This window comes from Nerophis lumbriciformis, linkage group LG06 (assembly GCF_033978685.3).
Source record: "Nerophis lumbriciformis linkage group LG06, RoL_Nlum_v2.1, whole genome shotgun sequence".
Lineage (NCBI taxonomy): Eukaryota > Metazoa > Chordata > Actinopteri > Syngnathiformes > Syngnathidae > Nerophis > Nerophis lumbriciformis.
In genome coordinates this window covers 32147919-32167652 of record NC_084553.2, presented here as the reverse complement: position 1 = coordinate 32167652, position 19734 = coordinate 32147919, and positions in this window count along the sequence as shown.

The following is a 19734-nucleotide window of genomic DNA, read 5'->3' as shown; positions in this document are numbered from 1 at the left end:
AGTGGCTAACGGTAACGTTAACGTTAGCCTTTTTGTATGTGTCTGATAACGTTAACGGTATCTTGTAGCCTACACCACTCCAGAGTTTGCAGGTCTGTCTAATAAACTAGTGCTTTCTTTCTTTCTTTCTTTCTTTAATTTATTTCGTACATGAACACACTTACAGTGTAACATATCACAGTTTCACTTCATTTCACTTTACATCATGTCTGAAAAGGAGTAGGAAGAAGCAAAGCTTATTTAATCCTACCCCTTTCCTACTTCAGAGTGTTTACAAATAAATACATCATTTAGTGACCTTTTTATAATAAAATAACATCTGTGAATTAGTATATACAACAGTTTTGGAATATATAATTAATTAATTCAGTCATTATTAATATACTGAGATGAAGAATATCTTATTTTCAATAAGGTTGAAAGTATTTCTCATAATTCTTCTTTGTACTTTGTAAGCGCTATTAATTTGAACAACCTCTTAAAGTGGATCATATCAGTACAATGTTTAGCTTCATTACTTAATCCATTCCATCATTTAATTCCACTTACTGATATGCTAAAGACTTAATAACAGACACCCTAGTCTTCACATTCAGCTAATTTTCCCCCTAATTCTATGCTGTGTCTGTCCCTCATTTTCCCTCCAGGACAAGGGCGTGCAGTCATTCCTGGAGTAGGCCACACGGATGGACCCCAGAAGGTTTAGATACAGACTGGAGGAGGATGTCGTCTGGGAGAGGCTGAAGAGAAGAGCCGTGGCAGCAAACACAGTGGAAGCACTGGAAGTAGTAGTGGAGGTATTATTTGAAACAATGTATTAAACTGAAGCAATATTGTATTGTGAGACCTTCACTTTGGCTTTGTTGTACTTTAAGGACCACTTCAGCGTAAAACAACATTGTGCTGAAAAACTAAATCAGTTTGAAATTTACTTTTTTCAAGCCGCCAGTGAAAGAGGCAGAGAGGCAAGAGAAGGAGGTGAGTTCAGCTCTTGGTGATGATCAGAGGGGGCATGAATTGAAATACCTGAACTACATTATTTAGTTATAAGGTCTGGGACTTTTAAAATAATTAAAAGCCTCTGAATAATTAGATTAAACATTTTAATTGAGTCCACCTGCTGTGAAGAAGAAGAGGACTCACTGCTTGGATGACCTGTTTCCAGCGGAGGACGGTAGTGAACTGCAGCCCATGACACAGAGGTGCATCCCAGACAGAGTAGACCAGGAACTCCAGGTGTACAGAGGCCTTCCTCGCACCAACAAGCAGGCCAACACTGCCATTTGGTGGTTTGGTAAGAGAGACACTGCCCCTCCTATCTGATCTTGCTCAAACCTATCTGTGTGTCCAAGCTAGTTCCACGCCAAGTGAACATGTTTTTTCCACCGCTGGCGACACGATTAGCGAAGAGAGAGTCAGACTTGATCCTGAAAAAGCAGACATGCTAATTTTTTGGAAGAAGAATTGTTGATTGATGACTGTGGCGTTCTTAGTGTCATAGTGTGTGTAGTTAGTATGTTCCAATAGCAGCAGAAGTGTACTTTTTGGAGAGCTGTATCATTTTCAGTTTTGTGCCCAAGGGACTGATTTTATTTAACACTATATTATTATTTATACACCTATAGTGATCACAAAGACAAGTTGTTTTTGTGTTACTGTATATATTGTTTTTTCTGAAAAATCCCATTTAATATACTTTGGGTAACAACAGTCAATATTTATTTCCATCAATCCATCCATTTTCTACCGCTTATTCCCTTCGGGGTCGCGGGGGGCGCTGGAGCCTATCTCAGCTACAATCGGGCGGAAGGCGGGGTACACCCTGGACAAGTCGCCACCTCATCGCAGGGCCAACACAGATCGACAGACAACATTCACACTCACATTCACACACTAGGGCCAATTTAGTGTTGCCAATCAACCTATCCCCAGGTGCATGTCTTTGGAGGTGGGAGGAAGCCGTAGTACCCGGAGGGAACCCACGCAGTAACGGGGAGAACATGCAAACTCCACACAGAAAGATCCCGAGCCCGGGATTGAACCCCAGACTACTCAGGACCTTCGTATTGTGAGGCAGATGCACTAACCCCTCTTCCACCGTGCTGCCCTCAATATGTATTTATTTTATTTAATTTTTTTAGGGGGGTAACAACCGTCAATATTTATTTATTTATTTTATTTTATTTTTTTCTTATAAAATAAAAGTGAGCTTTTGTTAAACCAAACATTGTGTGTTTTTTTTCCATATACAACAACCTATATGGATTGGATAAGAGAATCGATAAGGAATCGGTTTGATAAGAGGATTCGATAATGGGCTCGAACTCGATAATTTCTTATCAAACCTCATCCCTAGAAGCTAAACATTAAAAAAGTGATTTGTTGTTTTTTTCTTGATCATTTTAGTGTGTGAAAAACTCTGTACAAATATTTTATGAATCAACACAGGTGCTAACGTAATTAAAGGTGTCCTAGCTGGTCCACAGATATTATAGCACCCACTAAAAAAATGATGCACGGTTCAACAACAGAGAAGCTAATTTATTTACAAACAAGTGCCAACCGAGAGAAGATTTTATTCTAAAGCACACATTGTCTTTAATGCTTCATGATGATATAAGTGATTCTGACATCAGTCAGACATGTCCTAGTTCATAGAAGGTCAGTGGTTGCTGTGTAATTGCTTAACTTGTATAAGAACAAAGTAATGTTGCCAATGTAACGCTATAGTAGCATCAATGACAAATAATTAAGAGTCAGTCATTAATCATCAAGGTAGGTCACAGTTGGGACAAGCGAAGCAAACACACGTGTAGAGTTTTGTGTGTGAGCGGGCGAGAGCTCGCAGGGTGTATTGATGCGTCTAGTGCAGCATACTAGAGAGACGTTGCTTGTAGAGATGCATGTGACCCCCCTCCTTTAGTTCCTGCCGCTGGCCAACCCAGTCTGGGTGATGGAGGCCGAGTGCGTAAGTCATCTGAGGTCAGTACATAGCCTCTCCATCGCCAAGACTTGTGCAGTGCCTCCTCGTGGCCACACACGGTAACTGGGTATCGCGAGGTCCCAGGCCAAACTGTAGGCGATCTCGGGGCAGCAGTGGGCCCAGAGGTGAGGTGCGCAGGCCCACCGGTGTGTGGACACGCCCTGGCATCTGCCAACCACTGTCCCAGCTATGGGTTAAATAGCATGGGCAGATGGGGCTCATAGCCTTGGATGGCAACCCGTCTAGAAGAATGACATTCTGAACTAAAACCGGGACTGCGAGGAGTTGCACCCCACAGTCCGCTACCAGCATAGTAAAGCCAACTATGAAGTACAAAGTCATCCCAAAACTTATACTTGCAGCGGCGAGAGTCCGCAGGAACATCGCGGCAGACAATGGTGCTAGTCCTCCTTCTGGAGGGCACCATGACGACAGGACTTCAAACCCTGGCAGTGTCCCAGGGAGGGTCCTGTCCGATCACAGCACCCCGTCCAATGCACTCATGCGCTGTCGGAGACCATTAGTTATGGGAACCTTCAACGCATGCACAGCGAGAGAAGAAGCGAGGCTGATTGAGCAAGCACATTGTGCTGAGGAATGGGGAGAGAAGATCCTGGGGATCCAGGAACACAGAAGAGTGCACACTGATGACCCGATCATGTACCGCAGAGTGGAGAGATGCACGTTCATCTCTGCATCAGCGTGGCAAAACGAGGCCCAGGCAGCAACAGGGAGCGTAGGGCTATTGCTTGGTTCTCTGGCGCGTAAGGCTCTCCGTCCGACAGGATTTTTATTGCAGAATTCTCAGGCAAACCAGTAACAACGGTCATAGTCATGTACTCACCCACCAACATGACACCATCTGAGGAGGTGGAGAAATTCTACAAGGACCTCACAACTGCGGTCCGGGATGTTCCAGCGCACAACTTCCTGGCAATCCTGGGCGACTTCAACGCTAGGATTGGACCAGAGGATGCTCCCTTACCTTATCACAATGCTACCAACCACAATGGCGCATACCTCACTGCCCTTCTCATGGAACACCAGCTCCTGGCAGCAAACACCTTGCTCCAGAAAAGAACAGGCAAGAGGTGGACTTTCTCAGACCGAGCCTCGGGTATACAACGTCAGATAGACTACATCCTAGTGAGGCAAAAGTGGGGGAACTCTATCCTAAATGCTGAGACATACAGCCCATTCAGCTCTGGGGAGGGTACGAGCTGATTTCAGCAGTTGGACGAAGGTGCAGAGCCAAGCAATGAATACAGGCGATTCGTTGCTGCCAACGAGGAGGCAACAATAGTGCGTGTGCCCGTGCTGGAGAAAACCAGAAGCTCCCTGTGGTCTAAACACCCAGAGGTCGTAGCGGCACGGGCAGGGTGGAAGAAGCACAACTTGGATCTGCTCGTGAGCCTATTGCGGAGAGACGTGGGATACTGAATGAGGCCAAACAGCTTCTCTTCAGTACCTACAATAAGATCAAGGGAGAAGAACATATGGAGAGGGTGCAGAGAGTCTAGGATGCACATGGAGAGAGGCAATATGGAGAAGCATGAAAGGTCATCAACAAGATGACAGGAAGGAAGAGGGAGAGGACCAAGGAGGGAGAGGTTGAGGGACACAGCCCTGAGGAGAGGGTGGCGACGTGGTACAACCATTTCCAAAAACTGCTGGGAACACCATCAGATGGAGGGGAGGAAGAGATACCATCATTCCTCCATGACCTCAACATCCAGGACGGTCCCTTCCTGTTTACTGAGTTTGCTAAGGCGAAAAGCGCGCTGAGAGAGGGTAAAAGTGCTGGGCCGAATGGCATGCACCCGGAGGTTGTAAAGAAGTGTGGTCTCGATAACATCATCTTTGAGTTCTGCAATCATGTCCTGCAAGGCAACAAGCTGCCTGACATGTGGTCTCTTTCCAACATCATCCCAGTGCCCAAATCTGGAGACCTCTCGAAGCCAGACCACTACTGGGGCATCAGTCTGACCTGTATCACTGCAAAGGTCTACAATCAAATGATACTGAACCGCATCCGGCATGCCATCGACCCTCATCTGAGGGAAAACCAAAATGGCTTTCGAGAGTAGAGGACCACACTAGCCCAGATCCTGGCTCTGAGGAGACTAATCTAGGAGGTGAAAAAGAACAATCTGACGGCTGTATTGTGCTTTATTGACTTCAAAAAGGCATTTGACTCAATACACAGAGGCACAATGATGAAGATCCTGAAGCCCTTCGGTGTCCCTCCCAATTTGCTCTGGGCAATAGAGGAAATGTACGCAGGAACACGGGCCGAGGTGGTGTCCCCAGATGGCGACAGTGAGGAGTTTGACATCCTGGCTGGGGTAATGCAATGAGACACCCTATCCCCCTTCCTGTTTGTCATAGTCTTGGACTACCCGCTCAGGAAGGCCAGCAATGGACGTGAGCGGGATTTTGGCCTTACCATTACACCAAGGAGGTCAAGAAGACACCTTGCAGTAGTATTGACAGACCTTGACTACGCGGACGACATCAGCCTGCTCTCCAACCACATGGAGCAAGCACAGGAGCTCTTGAGCAGAGTGTAGTCAGAGTGCGCCAAGGTTGGCCTTCGGCTGAATGCCAAGAAAACTGAGGTGATCACCTATAACATCCAAGCGGAACACTCACCACTCACAACAACAGGAGGCACTGTTCTGAAGGAAGTCAATGACTTCATGTACATGGGCTCATGGGTCAACTCAAAAGAGCAGGATCTAAAAGTGAGGAAGGCGCTTGCATGGAGGGCCCTGAATGGCATGGCCACTGTGTGGAACAACAATCTCCCCTGACAAATAAAACTCAGCTTCTTCTAAGCGACTGTGGAATATGTTCTCTTATATGGCAGTGAATGCTGAACCCTGAAGCCAACCCTGCAGAAGTCTCTAGACGGGTGCAGGAACATCGCGGCAGACAATGCTACGTGTAGTGCTCAACATCAGCAAGAATACACGTGTTATCTACGAGAACTTGTATGCAGGAATACACAGGGTGAGTGACAAAATAGCAGCCAGGAGAATGAGACTAGCAGGACACTGCCAAAGACACCAGGATCTGCCAGTTCAACAAACTGGTACTGTGGGAGCCAACACGGGCACCGGTCACGAGGACATCCCACTGTAACATATGTGGACGTACTCAAGAATGATGCGGGAGCACAAAGCACCAACGAGCTGGCCAGATGTATGGAGAACCGGGATGACTGGAGACAACGATGGAAGGCTCGTCTGAGGACGACCTAGAGAGCGAGAGAGAGAGAGAGAGAGAGAGAGAGAGAGAGAGAGAGAGAGAGAGAGAGAGAGAGAGAGAGAGAGAGGGAGAGAGAGTAGCCCTATTTAATCTAAATATAGACACACGTTTAAATAAGTTTCAAGTTAAAATGCTTCCACAGTCGTTCTCAAAAACCTCAGAAAAACTTGGCTCTCCAAGTACCACCATAATGACCAATACTAAAACACAGTAGCTTAGTAGGCCAAAGTATTCATTAAAAACAAGGTACAGGTTTTATTTAACAAGTATATTTAATATTTTGGCCACTGTAACATTACACACAGTTTGAACAGTAACACTGTGTTTGAATATTTAATTAAGTGATTTTTTGACGTAGCACGAGATGGATTCCGCATACCTCTAGTGTCAGAGCGAGTGTGGCCCGAGGATCTCCTAAATGATTGGTCAAAAGCCCCTCACGTGACTACAGGGCGCTATTTTGCTGCCAACTTTGAAATCGAGTTAGCCATACTCACTTTATGACTAGTGGTAAGGTGGTGGTCTCGTACTACAGATTAAGAATCACTGCTGTAGAAAGTATTAAACAGAAACTACATAAAGTGAACAAGCAACGTCCTTTAATCCACACAGCATCAGATTTTAGGTGAAATCATGACCTCAACAAGAAGTTATAACCATAAATCTTCTAAAATAAACATACAAAGTTGAAAGCAAAATGTTATGACATGTAGCAACAACAACTTTACATCTCAGCCAAATAACAATCGGTCCTCAGATGTCTGTCTTTCTTTTTTTCCCCCCACAGAGTGGAAGTTTCCAGGACGCATTTTGTGTTTTCATGTACAAATAGCTCAAATGATCAGACAAGGAACTATATTTAGTAACTAAAGACTGAGTTAAAAATAGACCTCACATAAGTGATGCATTGTACATTAGTAGAGGGTGAAACTACATTATATTAGTTGTTTCTGCCAAAAATTCATGATATATTACAAAGTGTAATTATCTTTTAGGTCAGTATGGTAACATATCACCAAGCAATTGCTGCTGTACATTTTTCAGGCAAAGATGAATTTTGGTTCAAATGAATTCCCTGCAGAGGGAAAACCTTCGACTGGTTAAAGAATCAATTTGAAAAGGATGTCTGTTTAATGACTAAAAACGACTTAGACACGATCAGAAGCCAAACATTAAAAAAGTAATTTGTTGTTTTTTGTTTGATCATTTTAGTGTGTGAAAAACTCTGTACAAATATTTTTTGAATCAACACAGGTGCTAACGTAATTAAAGGTGTCCTAGCTGGTCCACAGATATTATAGCACCCACTAAAATAGATGATGCACGGTTAAACAACAGAGAAGCTACCGTATTTTCCGCACCATAAGGCGCCCTGGGTTAAAAGCCGCGCCTTCAATGAACGGCATATTTCAAAACGTTGTCCACCTATAAGCCGCCCGGTGTTGTAAGCCGCATCTAACTGCGCTAAAGGAATGTCAAAAAAACAGTCAGATAGGTCAGTCAAACTTTAATAATATATTAAAAACCAGCGTTCTAACAACTCTGTTCACTCCCAAAATGTACGCAAATGTGCAATCACAAACATAGTAAAATTCAAAATAGTGCAGAGCAATAGCAACATAATGTTGCTCGAACGTTAATGTCACAACACACAAAATAAACATAGCTCTCACTTTCTGAAGTTATTCTTCATTCATAAATCCCTCGAATTATTCTCCTTCGTTGTCCGAATTGAAAAGTTGGGCAAATGTGGGATCCAAAATGTCGTCTGGCGCTGTCTCCGTCTCCCTGTCTTGGTGAACGTCACGTGTGTTCGCCTTCTGTCATCCATTGTTCGCAGTTAGCAGTCTAGCTTCGAATGCCCTGTTGACACCAATATGTAGCGGCTGGAGGTCTTTTGTCAATCCACCCGGAATGACAGCGAGTATTGAATTAAGCGCGTAAGCGTGTCTCTTAATGTGATGTTATGAGCTAGCAAATATAACAACTACACTACCCAGCATTCAACAATATTGACGAGCATGCGCGGTAGCCCTGAGAAGCGTTGTTGTATGCTGGCAGTTAGAATGTGGTTATGAGCACGCTGTGAGTAAACGTTGAGAACTCAGTTAACACGCCTCGTCTGCATTATTTATAATTAGACAGACAACACACTTAATAGGAGCCATTTTGGGGTCTTTACATAAACACACAAATAGAAATGAAACGTCACATATCCCAGCATGCACCGCGCGCTTCTTCGTCATCCATTGTTCCCACGCAGTTAGCAGTCTAGCTTCGAATGCCCTGTTGACACCAATATCTAGCGGCTGGAGGTCTTTTGTCAATCCACCCGGAATGACGGCGAGTATTGAATTAAGCGCGTAAGCGTGTCTCTTAATGTGATGTTATGAGCTAGCAAATATAACAACTACACTACCCAGCATGCAACGATAGTGACGAGCATGCGCGGTAGCCCTGAGAAGTGTTGTTGTATGCTGGGAGTTACAATGTGGTTATGAGCACGCTGTGAGTAAACGTTGAGAACTCAGTTAACACGCCTCGTCTGCATTATTTATAATTAGACAGACAACACACTTAATAGGAGCCATTTTGGGGTCTTTACATAAACACACAAATGGAAATGAAACGTCACATATCCCAGCATGCACCGCGCGCTTCTTCTACGGGAAAAAAGATGGCGGCTGTTTACCGAAGTTGCGAGACCGATACTTTATGAAAATGAATCTTAATATTTATCCATATATAAAGCGCACCGGGTTATAAGGCGCACTGTCAGCTTTTGAGAAAATTTGTGGTTTTTAGGTGCGCCTTATAGTGCGGAAAATACGGTAATTTATTTACAAACTAGTGCCAACTGAGAGAAGCTCTTATTCTAAAGCACACATTGTCTTTAATGCTTCATGATAATATAAGTGATTCTGACATTGGACTTGTTTCTCAAAACATGTCCGAGTTCATAGAAGGGCAGTGTAATTGCTTAATTTCTATAAGAACAAAGTAATGTTGCCTATGTAACGCTATAGTAGCATCACTGACAAATAATTAAGAGTCAGTCATTAATCATCAAGGTAGGTCACAGTTGTGACAAGTGAAGCAAACACACGTGTGGAGCTCGCAGCTCAGCTCATCACTCACTCAAACAAATGACAACCTTGGGAAATAGAAAGACAACATGGCAAACCAAATGTAAGCTAAAATACAATAAAGCACCTTTGATAAGTTGCCATTCTAATATTTGTTAGTTGCCATTTTGCCTAACAAAAATGAAAAGAAAATAATATTATGGTCAATTATTAGACAAGAACAAAAACAACAGGGGAGCAACATGGGGCACCCTGAGTAGTCATTTTTTTTAAATGGGGCAAAGAATGATTACCCTCAATACTTTATAGACGGAAACATGAAAGATGACAATATGAATGAAGTAGTGGTGTCACAAGTGCGATATAAAATATAATCTATTATTATTATTATATATATGTGTGTATATATATATATATATATATATATATATATATATATAAACCAGTGAAGTTGGCACGTTGTGTCAATCATAAAAAAAAAACTGAATAAAATGATTTGCAAATTATTTTCAACCTACAGTATATTCAATTGAATAGACTGCAAAGACAAGATACTTAACGTTCGAACTAGTAAATGTTGTTATTTTCTGCAAATATTAGCTCATTTGGAATGTGATGCCTGCAACGTGTTTCAAAAAAGCTGGCACAAGTGGCAAAAAAGAGTGAGAAAGTTGAGGAATGCTCAGAAAAACATTTATATGGAGCATTACATTTACAGATGTAGCAACGAACTGTAGTTTCTGACAGTGGTTTTCTGAAGTGTTCCTGAGCCAATGTGGTGATATCCTTTACACACTAATGTCGCTTTTTGATGCAGTACCGCCTGAGGGATCGAAGGTCACTGGCATTTAATGTTGGTTTTCAGCCTTGCAGTGATTTCACCAGATTCTCTGAACCTTTTGATGATATTATGAACCGCAGATGGTGAAATCCCTAAATTCCTTGCAATTGAGAAATGTTGTTCTTAAACTGTTTGACAATTTGCTCACACATTTGTTCACAAAGTGGTAACCCTCGCCCCATCCTTTTTTGTGAATGACTGAGAATTTCATGGAAGCTGCTTTTATACCCAATCATGGCCCCCACCTGTTCCCAATTAGCCTGTTCACCTGTGGGATGTTCCAAATAAGTGTTTGATGAGCATTCCTCAACTTTCTCAGTCTTTTTTGCCACTTGTGCCAGCTTTTTTTAAACATGTTGCAGGCATCAAATTCCAAATGAGCTAATATTTGCAAAAAGTAACGTTTTCCAGTTCGAACGTTAAGTACCTTGTCTTTGCAGTCTATTCAATTGAATATAGGTTGAAAATAATTAGCAAATCATTCTATTCTGGGGGTTTTTACGATTTACACAACGTACCAACTTCACTGGTTTGGGGTTTTGTACATGCTGTTAGGTATATATGTAATGTAGTAACAGGCACATTCATATACCGTAATTTGGTCACTTTAAGTATTAAGGTCGAGCATTGATTTCACAGAGCGCAGCAAAACGTTGGCTATTTCCTTAACAACAACTACTGTGGCAGACTTCATGAGAGACAACAAGGGCTACTTTGGAACAAATGATGATCCAGAACCCTATATTTTCTAGCCTGGCTGTGAATCTTTGGAAACCACTCGATTCGATTCTTGGGGATAATGGTGCTATTCAAAATCTATACTTTTTTAATAACATTGAAACTGTATGATTAACTACATTCCTCCATAAAATAGACAGACACAATTGTTATGTTATTTGAAAGATAACTGGTTTTGTCTATTAAAATGCTTCTCAAACATTTAATAAAGTCAAAGACAAATAAGGCAACAATAGACGTAGCCAACACTTCTTTTTTCTAAAGTAAATCTGTACAGCAAATGCAGGGATCTACACGAACAATATGATTTGCCTAAGTTGCTCGACAAACCAGATTGTAAAATAACATAAAAAATAAAATAAAACCGATTTTGGATTTTTTTAATCGATTAAGAACTTTTACAATTAAGAATTGCGATTAATCTAAAAATATGTTTTTTTAATACTTTTTTAATATATATTTCTCCACGTACACACACACACACACACACACACACACACACACACACACACACACACACACATATATACATACATACATATATATATATATATATATATTTATTTCAATATTTATATTATTAAATACTGTATATTTATACATATTTATAGCTGTAAAAAATGTGTTTGGTTCCCTTTTTTCAGGAATACTAATACAAAAAAAATCACAAACATGTCTGACTGAATGCTAAAACATTATGACAGACCACCTCAAAAAAACAGAATGGATTTTTTTTTTTTTTTTTTACTGAAGCAAAATACAACAAACAGGATAAAAACACCTACTATCTGATATAATATCACTTTTCTGCAGAACTTTGCCTCCACGTCTGTTCCTAAAATCCGGGTTTCAGGCTGGCCGCTTTGGAAGCACTGAGTGGAAACAATCCCCGCCCACACTGCTTGGTGCCCTAATAACTCGTTTATCACTCAAAAAGCACAGATTCCAACCAATGAAATACTTTCTATAGTTCAAGACTTACTATCATTTGAAAAAAAGCACTGCAAATCATAATGGCGGCTACAGTTTCGATGGTGAAGGTCTAAAAACAATATCTGGAAAGGTCCCGCCGGCCTGTGGGCCGTAATTTGCCCAAATCTGCAATAGACGGTAAACAGTGTGCAGAAGCAGTATTTATGGATTTAAGAAAAATGTTTGACACAATTAATCATATTGTCTTAATAAACAAATTAAAACAATAGGATATCAGAGGCCTAGTCTTAAACAGGGTAAAAAGCTACTTAACTAAAGTAGTAATACATGAAGCTACCTCAACACTGAAAAAATACATCTTGTGGCATACCCCAGGGATCTACACTGGGACAAAACTGTTCAATCTCTAGATGAACAGCATTTGTAAAGTAACACGACTTCAAATTAGTATTATTTGCAGACGACACAACAGCGTTTTGTTCAAACAAGAACACACAGAAGCTAATACAAATAATAATAGAAGAACATACACCATCAGATGGCGGGAGCAGTCTGATGGCCACCAGAGTACCATTCCAATCTTGTAACATCGCAAACTTTTTTTTTTAAATGTACGTAATATCCATCCATCCATCCATTTTCTACCGCTTATTCCCTTTGGGGTCGCGGGGGGTGCTGGAGCCTATCTCAGCTACAATCGGGCGGAAGGCGGGGTACACCCTGGACAAGTCGCCACCTCATCGCAGGGCCAACACAGATAGACAGACAACATTCACACTCACATTCACACACTAGGGCCAATTTAGTGTTGCCAATCAACCTATCCCCAGGTGCATGTCTTTGGAGATGGGAGGAAGCCGGACTACCCGGAGGGAACCCTCGCAGTCACGGGGAGGACATGCAAACTCCACACAGAAAGATCCCGAGCCCGGGATTGAACCCAAGACTACTCAGGACCTTCGTATTGTGAGGCAGATGCACTAACCCCTCTTCCACCGTGCTGCCCCGTACGTAATATCAATGGGGTATATGGCTATTGAATGATACCCTTATGGGTATCATCTGATGGCTACTGCACTGCATGTGGACTTTGATAAAAACTGCTGCACTTTATATACTTATGCACTTTAAATGAAGCTGCTAAAATACTGTAACTTGACCACTCACTGATTTGTAATTCACATACCCATAATGTATTGTACTTGTATTTTAAATTGTTTATCATTATGTAATTTTAATATTGTTTTGCAATCCTGTGTAATTTAATTGTGGATGTTAGATGCACCATAAAAGGACTACAGATGGAAATTAGCATGGTACTAAATCTGGTGCAGCCATCTTCTTAATGTAACAGCACATAGTCATTCAAATAAACAAATACAAACAAACACAAAAAAGATGGTTTGACTAAAAGACTATTTTTGAATCTCATCCATCCATCCATTCATCCATCCATGTCTACCGCTTGTTCCTTTTCGGGTGGCGGGGGCTATGTTTGAATCTCAGTAAAACTAAAATATCAGTAAAACTAAAATAATGCTGTTAATTTCTCTTCTTCCAGAAGAGAAATTCAATCGCAAATACAAATAGAGTAGATATTGAAAGAGTGAAATAAATCAGGTGTAGTAATATAAAAAAAATACGCAGCATAAGGTGGCCAGAAATATTTCTATAATGAATAAAGCAATATATGTTTTGGACCAAAACTCACTGCACACTCGTTACTGCTCGCTAATGTTATCATATCCAGTGTTGGGACTAACGCGTTACAAAGTAACGCGTTACTGTAACGCCGTTAGTTTCGGCGGTAACTAGTAATCTAACGCGTTATTTTTTTTTATTCAGTAATTTAGTTACCGTTACTACATGATGCGTTACTGCGTTATTTTACGTTACTTTTGATGTAGTATCGGCTAGAAACAGAAGCGCTGCGGTGTCTTTCTTCTGAATCTTCCTCTGTCACAAGCCGGAGAGAAGAAAAGAGGCGCGGTCTATGTGTGTGTGGGGGGTGGGGGGCGGTGAGGGGAGGTTTGATCCGCGGTTTGATATATGAAACAAAAAAAAAAAGTTGTTGGCACGTTCAGTCCACACGCAGCGTGGTCATGGCGAGCGCAATAACGGAGGTGCTTGAACGCCCAGCGCCATTGAATCGGTGTGTTTAAAGTGCAGATTCGGTTGTGCAAAACGAGGGTTTTAAACACATGCTGAACGTGCTTGAACCACGTTACGACATCCCGTCGCGCACCCACTTCAGCAATAAGATTGTGCCAGATCTTTATGAGCAGGAGAAGAAAAAAGTTGTGGATGAACTATCCCGAGCATCATCTGTTGCGCTCATGACAGACGGCTGGACGTCCAGCGGAACTATAAGCGCTCACTTCATCACAGCAGACTGGGAGATGAGAAGACACGCCCCCTCTACGAGAGTCACCTTGCGCAGGTACTGACACAAGCAGTGGAGGAATGGAAGATAAAGATATCCCAGTCACACGTGATAATGCCAAAAATCAAATAATTACAGAGAATGAGGCAGGACTGGGACCACAGATAGGTGCTTTGCACATGTAGTGAATTTGGCATCACAGAAGGGAATCTCAGTCAATAGGATGGAGCGCCTCTTTGGGAGGATCAGGAAGGTTTCTTACTTCCACCTAAGCACAACAGCTGCTCATGTGCTTAAGACAAAGCAAGAAATGCTAAAGCTGCCTGCTCATACATGATGTCCCAACGAGGTGGAACTCCACTTATGATATGTTGGAGCAGCAGGCAGCTATACCTCTGCATTGACCCACAACACCCTGAAGACAAATGTCACCCTGTCTGATGATGATGTGAGAGTGGCAGATGAGGTCCTCTAGGTGCTTAAACCCCTCAAAAGTGTTCCATCTCTATTGAGCATTGAAACTTCACCATCTGTGTCAATGATCCTGCCACTGAAAACAAGGATTCTACAATCCATGGCTCCAAGTGTGGAAGACAGCAGCATCACTCCAGATGTCAGGCTTTATTTCACTACCTATGTTTCAAGGAAGATGATGTTTCTTCTTATGTTGCACTTAAACTTGTTTTTTATTAATGGTCATTGGTCCAAGTTTAAAGAAAGGAGGAATGCCTTTTTATGTTGCACTGTTTTTCATTAATTATGTTAAAAGGAAAATAAAAATGCATGTCAAGTTGATCAACAGATTGTATTATTCTCCAGTGCAATAACAGTACTGAAATGAAGGCAAAAAGGGCATTAATGGGAGCTTTAAAAAAAAAAAGAAGAAAAAAAGAAGCAACTAAATAGTTACTTTTCACAGTAACGCATTACTTTTTGGTGTAAGTAACTGAGTTAGTAACTGAGTTACTTTTGAAATAAAGTAACTAGTAACTGTAACTAGTTACTGGTTTTCAGTAACTAACCCAACACTGATCATATCTGACTTACTGTGTTGAAATATGGGGAAATAACTACAAAATTAAACTTCCTTTACTAACTGTGTTACAAAAAAGGTCAGTTACAATAATACATAATGTTGGATACAGACAACAAACAAACACTTTATTTATCATGTCCAAAATATTAAATTCAATGAGTTGGTGCATTTGCAAACAGCTTAAACTATGTACAAAGCAAACTCTAACCTGCTACCCAAAAATATACAACGATTCTTCTCAACAAAAGAGGAGAAAAATAACCTTAGAGAAAAATCTAACTTAAAACATTTGTATGCACTGTGGCACCTGATTCTCACCAAGACACAGGGTTGGGTTTGCAAAAAGTCAAAAATGGGCATTTATTGCACAAGTCCTTTTAGGAAGGGCAGGGTGTGGAATTATCAAACTTAAAGTCTCGATCAACAAACATACATTTTTCCCATCCGGGGTTCGTAATCCTTCACAAAGCACACTTCTTTAAATATCATGGGTAATTGGCGCCTGATGCACCTGCCTTGGCACAGAGGAGAGTCAGACCTGAATGAGGCAGAGTTAACAACAGTTTGTAGTAGGGCCGCACCCGGCCGCACAGCTGGTGCCACTTCAGGCTGATTGAGCAGGTACATGGGAATGTACCGCCCCTCGATGATGCGGCCTAGGCTGGGGCTTTGTCCTCTGTGTTCCACTCTGCCTCCCTGCCCTGGCTCCTCCCCTGTGAGGTGCCTACCTGTCAGGCGGTGCTTGAGTGAGACTTCACATATCCCTCCCCCTAAGCTCGCCGGTCGGTCCGGGAGCTTCTTTGTCCTCTTCGTAGAGCCGGGACATGGCGTCGGCATGTGGGATCGCCTTCCCAGGCCGATATTCCACGGTGAAGTGGTAATTCTGTAGTTCCAGGAACCAGCGTGTGACGCGACCGTTTCGATCCTTATTTGTGGACATCCACTTCAAGGGGGCGTGGTCTGTCACCAAGGTGAAGGTCCTACCCCATAGGTAGTAGCGGAGGTGGTGTATGGCCCACTTGACTGCCAAGCACTCCTTTTCCACTGGGGCATAATTTCGCTCATGGCTCTGGAGCTTCCTACTGATAAATGTCACTGGGTGCTCTTCTCCGTCCACGAGCTGGGCGAGCACGGCGCCAATGCTCGTGCATTAGGCATCAGTGTGGAGGATGAACGGCTGGGTGAAGTCGGGGGATTTCAACACAGGTTCTTCACAAAGGGCTTTCTTCAACATCTGGAAGGCAGTCTCGACCTCAGGCGTCCAGGTGACATGATCGGGCAGTTTGTTCCGTTTCAGGTCATACAGCGGCGTTGCAATCGTAGAGAATTTTTTTTATAAACTTTTGATAATATGAAACAAGGCCAATAAAGGATTTTACTTGCTTTTTCATCAAGGGGCGGGGCCATTCCCTGATGCGCTCCACTTTGCAGACCTGGGATTTCACGCAGCCTCTGCCTATTGTGTAGCCGAGATAATCAGTCTCAGCCAGACCCACTCGGCACTTCTTAGCATCACGTCTAAGGGCTCCTAGGACCATGTCGAGATGCTGTAGATGGAGACACCAGCTGGTGCTATGAATTACAATATCATTCAGGTAGGCGGCTGCGTACTCTTGGTGGGGCCGTAGAACCCTGTCCATCATCCTCTGGAATGTCGCTGGGGCCCCGTGGAGCCAAAACGGCAAGACGGTGTATTGGAATAGCCCCCCGGGTGTGGAGAAGGTCGTTTTAGGTTTCGCCCTTTCTGTCAATGGCACCTGCCAGTAGCCCATGGTCAGGTCCAGGGTGCTGACAAAGCGAGCAGGGCCGAGCCGCTCTATCATCTCATCTACTCTGGGCATGGGATAAGCATCACACAGTGATATCTCATTCAATTTACGAAAGTCATTACAGAATCTCAGGGACCCGTCTGGTTTAGGAACAATGACAATCGGGCTGGACCATGGACTATGGGATTCCCCTATTACTCTTAGGTCCAACATTTTCTTTACCTCCTCTTTTATAGCCGCCCGCCTGGCTTCTGGGATTCGGTAAGGCCTTTGTCGTATCACCTTTCCTGGTTTGGTCTCAATGTCATGTTTGATTGTCCTGGTCCTTCCTGGCAGTTCCGAGAGGCGGTCCTGGTTCCATCCCAAAAGTTCCTTCACATCCTGCTTTTGGGACAGGGAGAGGCTCTCTCCTATAGGTACCGGGGGAGTGGTCTGGAGAGAGTGCAGTTAAAAAAGCAGCAGATGGCAGCGGCTCAGCCGAGTGCCATTATTTCAGAATATTTACATAGTAAATTTGGTGACCTTACCGCCGGTCTGGCTGGTGTACCTTGTAGTTGACGGGCCCCATTCTCTCAATTACCTCGGAAGGCCCCTGCCAGCTGGCTGGACGGGAGTAATACCAGCACTTTTTCCCCAACCTGGGTATCTCGGAGTGTGGCACCTCTGTTATACGTTCTTGCCTGTTCTCTTTGGGCTTTTTCCATATGTTCTCTTACCATGGGCCAGATTTTGCGAGCCCTGACTTGTAGTTGGGCGACATGGTCGATCACACTGCGGTGTGGCGAGAGTTGGTTCTCCCAGGTTTATTTTGCAATGTCCAGCATGCCTCAGGGACGTCGGCCATAAACTAGCTCAAAGGGGGAGAAGCCAGTGGACTCCTGAGGCACCTCTCTGATGGCAAAGAGGACATTTGGAATGAGGTGATCCCAGTCTTTCCCGTCTTCGTCGGCTCCTTTTTTTTAGCATCTTTTTCAACGAATAGTTGAAACGTTCCACCGGGCCATCTGTCCCAATATCCTGAGGCTGTGCGTACCGGTACAGCCTCAGGATATCGGGTGGCATAGTCTACTATTACCAGTATGTAACGATGTCCTCCGGCTGACTCAAGGAGTGGTCCAACGATGTCCATTGCCAGAGGTGAGAACGGGGTGCTGATGATGGGGAGCGACCAAGGGGTTTCAATACGTTGGTGGAGGTGCATTCTTTTGGCATTCGGGACAGCCCTCTTCTATGGCTCGTTTCACACCGGGCCAATAGAAGCGAGTTATTATGCGGTCATATCACCAGTTGGTCTACGGAGGGGGGGTTCCCTTCGCTCGTTAGCCAGCTGTGTTTTAGGCGGAGCAGGGCGGCTACCTGCGGTCGCGGTGGCTGTGTGGGCTGGAAGGTCCAGTTGTGATATCGTTGGGCCCTGGCAGGCAGACTGCACCTTGGCTGTCGAGATTGGCTTTCTTTAGTTTCTTGAAGTCTCGAGCATCCGCCAATGCCAGGTCGCTACACACACGCTGGGCTTCTCTAGTGAGGAAAGGTGCCACATTGGATCCCCATTCAGATACCGGCCACTTCTCCTGGGCCGCAGTGCGCTCGAATAATTCTAAATAGACTTCCACATCATCATCACCCGATAATTTAGTTAGGACCGCAGCGGGTGCCCATGTAATAGCCACATTTAGCAATCTTTTTTAATAGCTCTTAAATTGCACTTTAATAATAATAATAATAATAATAATAATAACTGGGATTTATATAGCGCTTTTCTAAGTACCCAAAGTCGCTTTACATGTAGAACCCATCATTCATTCACACCTGGTGGTGGTAAGCTACTTTCATAGCCACAGCTGCCCTGGGGTAGACTGACGGAAGCGTGGCTGCAATTTGCGCCAACGGCCCCTCCGACCACCACCTATCATTCAATTCACCGGTGTGAGTGGCACCGGGGGCAAAGGGTGAAGTGTCCCGCCCAAGGACACAACGGCAGCGATTTTTGGATGGTAAGAGGCGGGGAGCGAACCTGCAACCCTCAGGTTTCTGGCACGGTTGCTCTACCCACTACGCCATGCCGCCCCACTTTGAAGTTCAGCTTGGCTTTTTACCAAAGCACTCAGTGCTTCTGCGTGTGACATCGTGGGAGGTTAGCGTGAATCAGAGTACCTGCATTCTCCACCATATGTGGCACGTGATTCTCACCAAGACACATGATTGGGTTTGCAGAAAGCCGAAAAAGGGCATTTATTGCACAAGTCCTTTTTGGAAGGGCAGGGTGTGAAAGTATCAAACTTAAAGTCTCGATCAACAAACATAAATTACTCCCATCCGGGGTTCTTAATCCTTCACAAAGCACACTTCTTTAAATGTAATGGGTAATTGCCGCCTGATACACCTGCCTTGGCACAGAGGAGAGTCAGACCTGAATGAGGCAGAGTTAACAAAAGTTTGTAGCTGGGCCCCACCCGGCCGCACAACTGGTGCCAGTTCAGGCTAATTGAGAAGGTACAGGGGAATCTACCGCCCCTCGATGATGCGGCCTAGGCTGGGGCGTTGTCCTCTGTGTTCCACTCTGCCTCCCTGCCCTGGCTTGTAGCTTGAGTGAGACTTTACAGCACATACAACATTTAAAGCCTTTAGCACATCTGTATGTGGAAGGCTGTTCAAGCTACAAGTGTTTATACAGTACAAGGAAGAAGAATTATGAAAA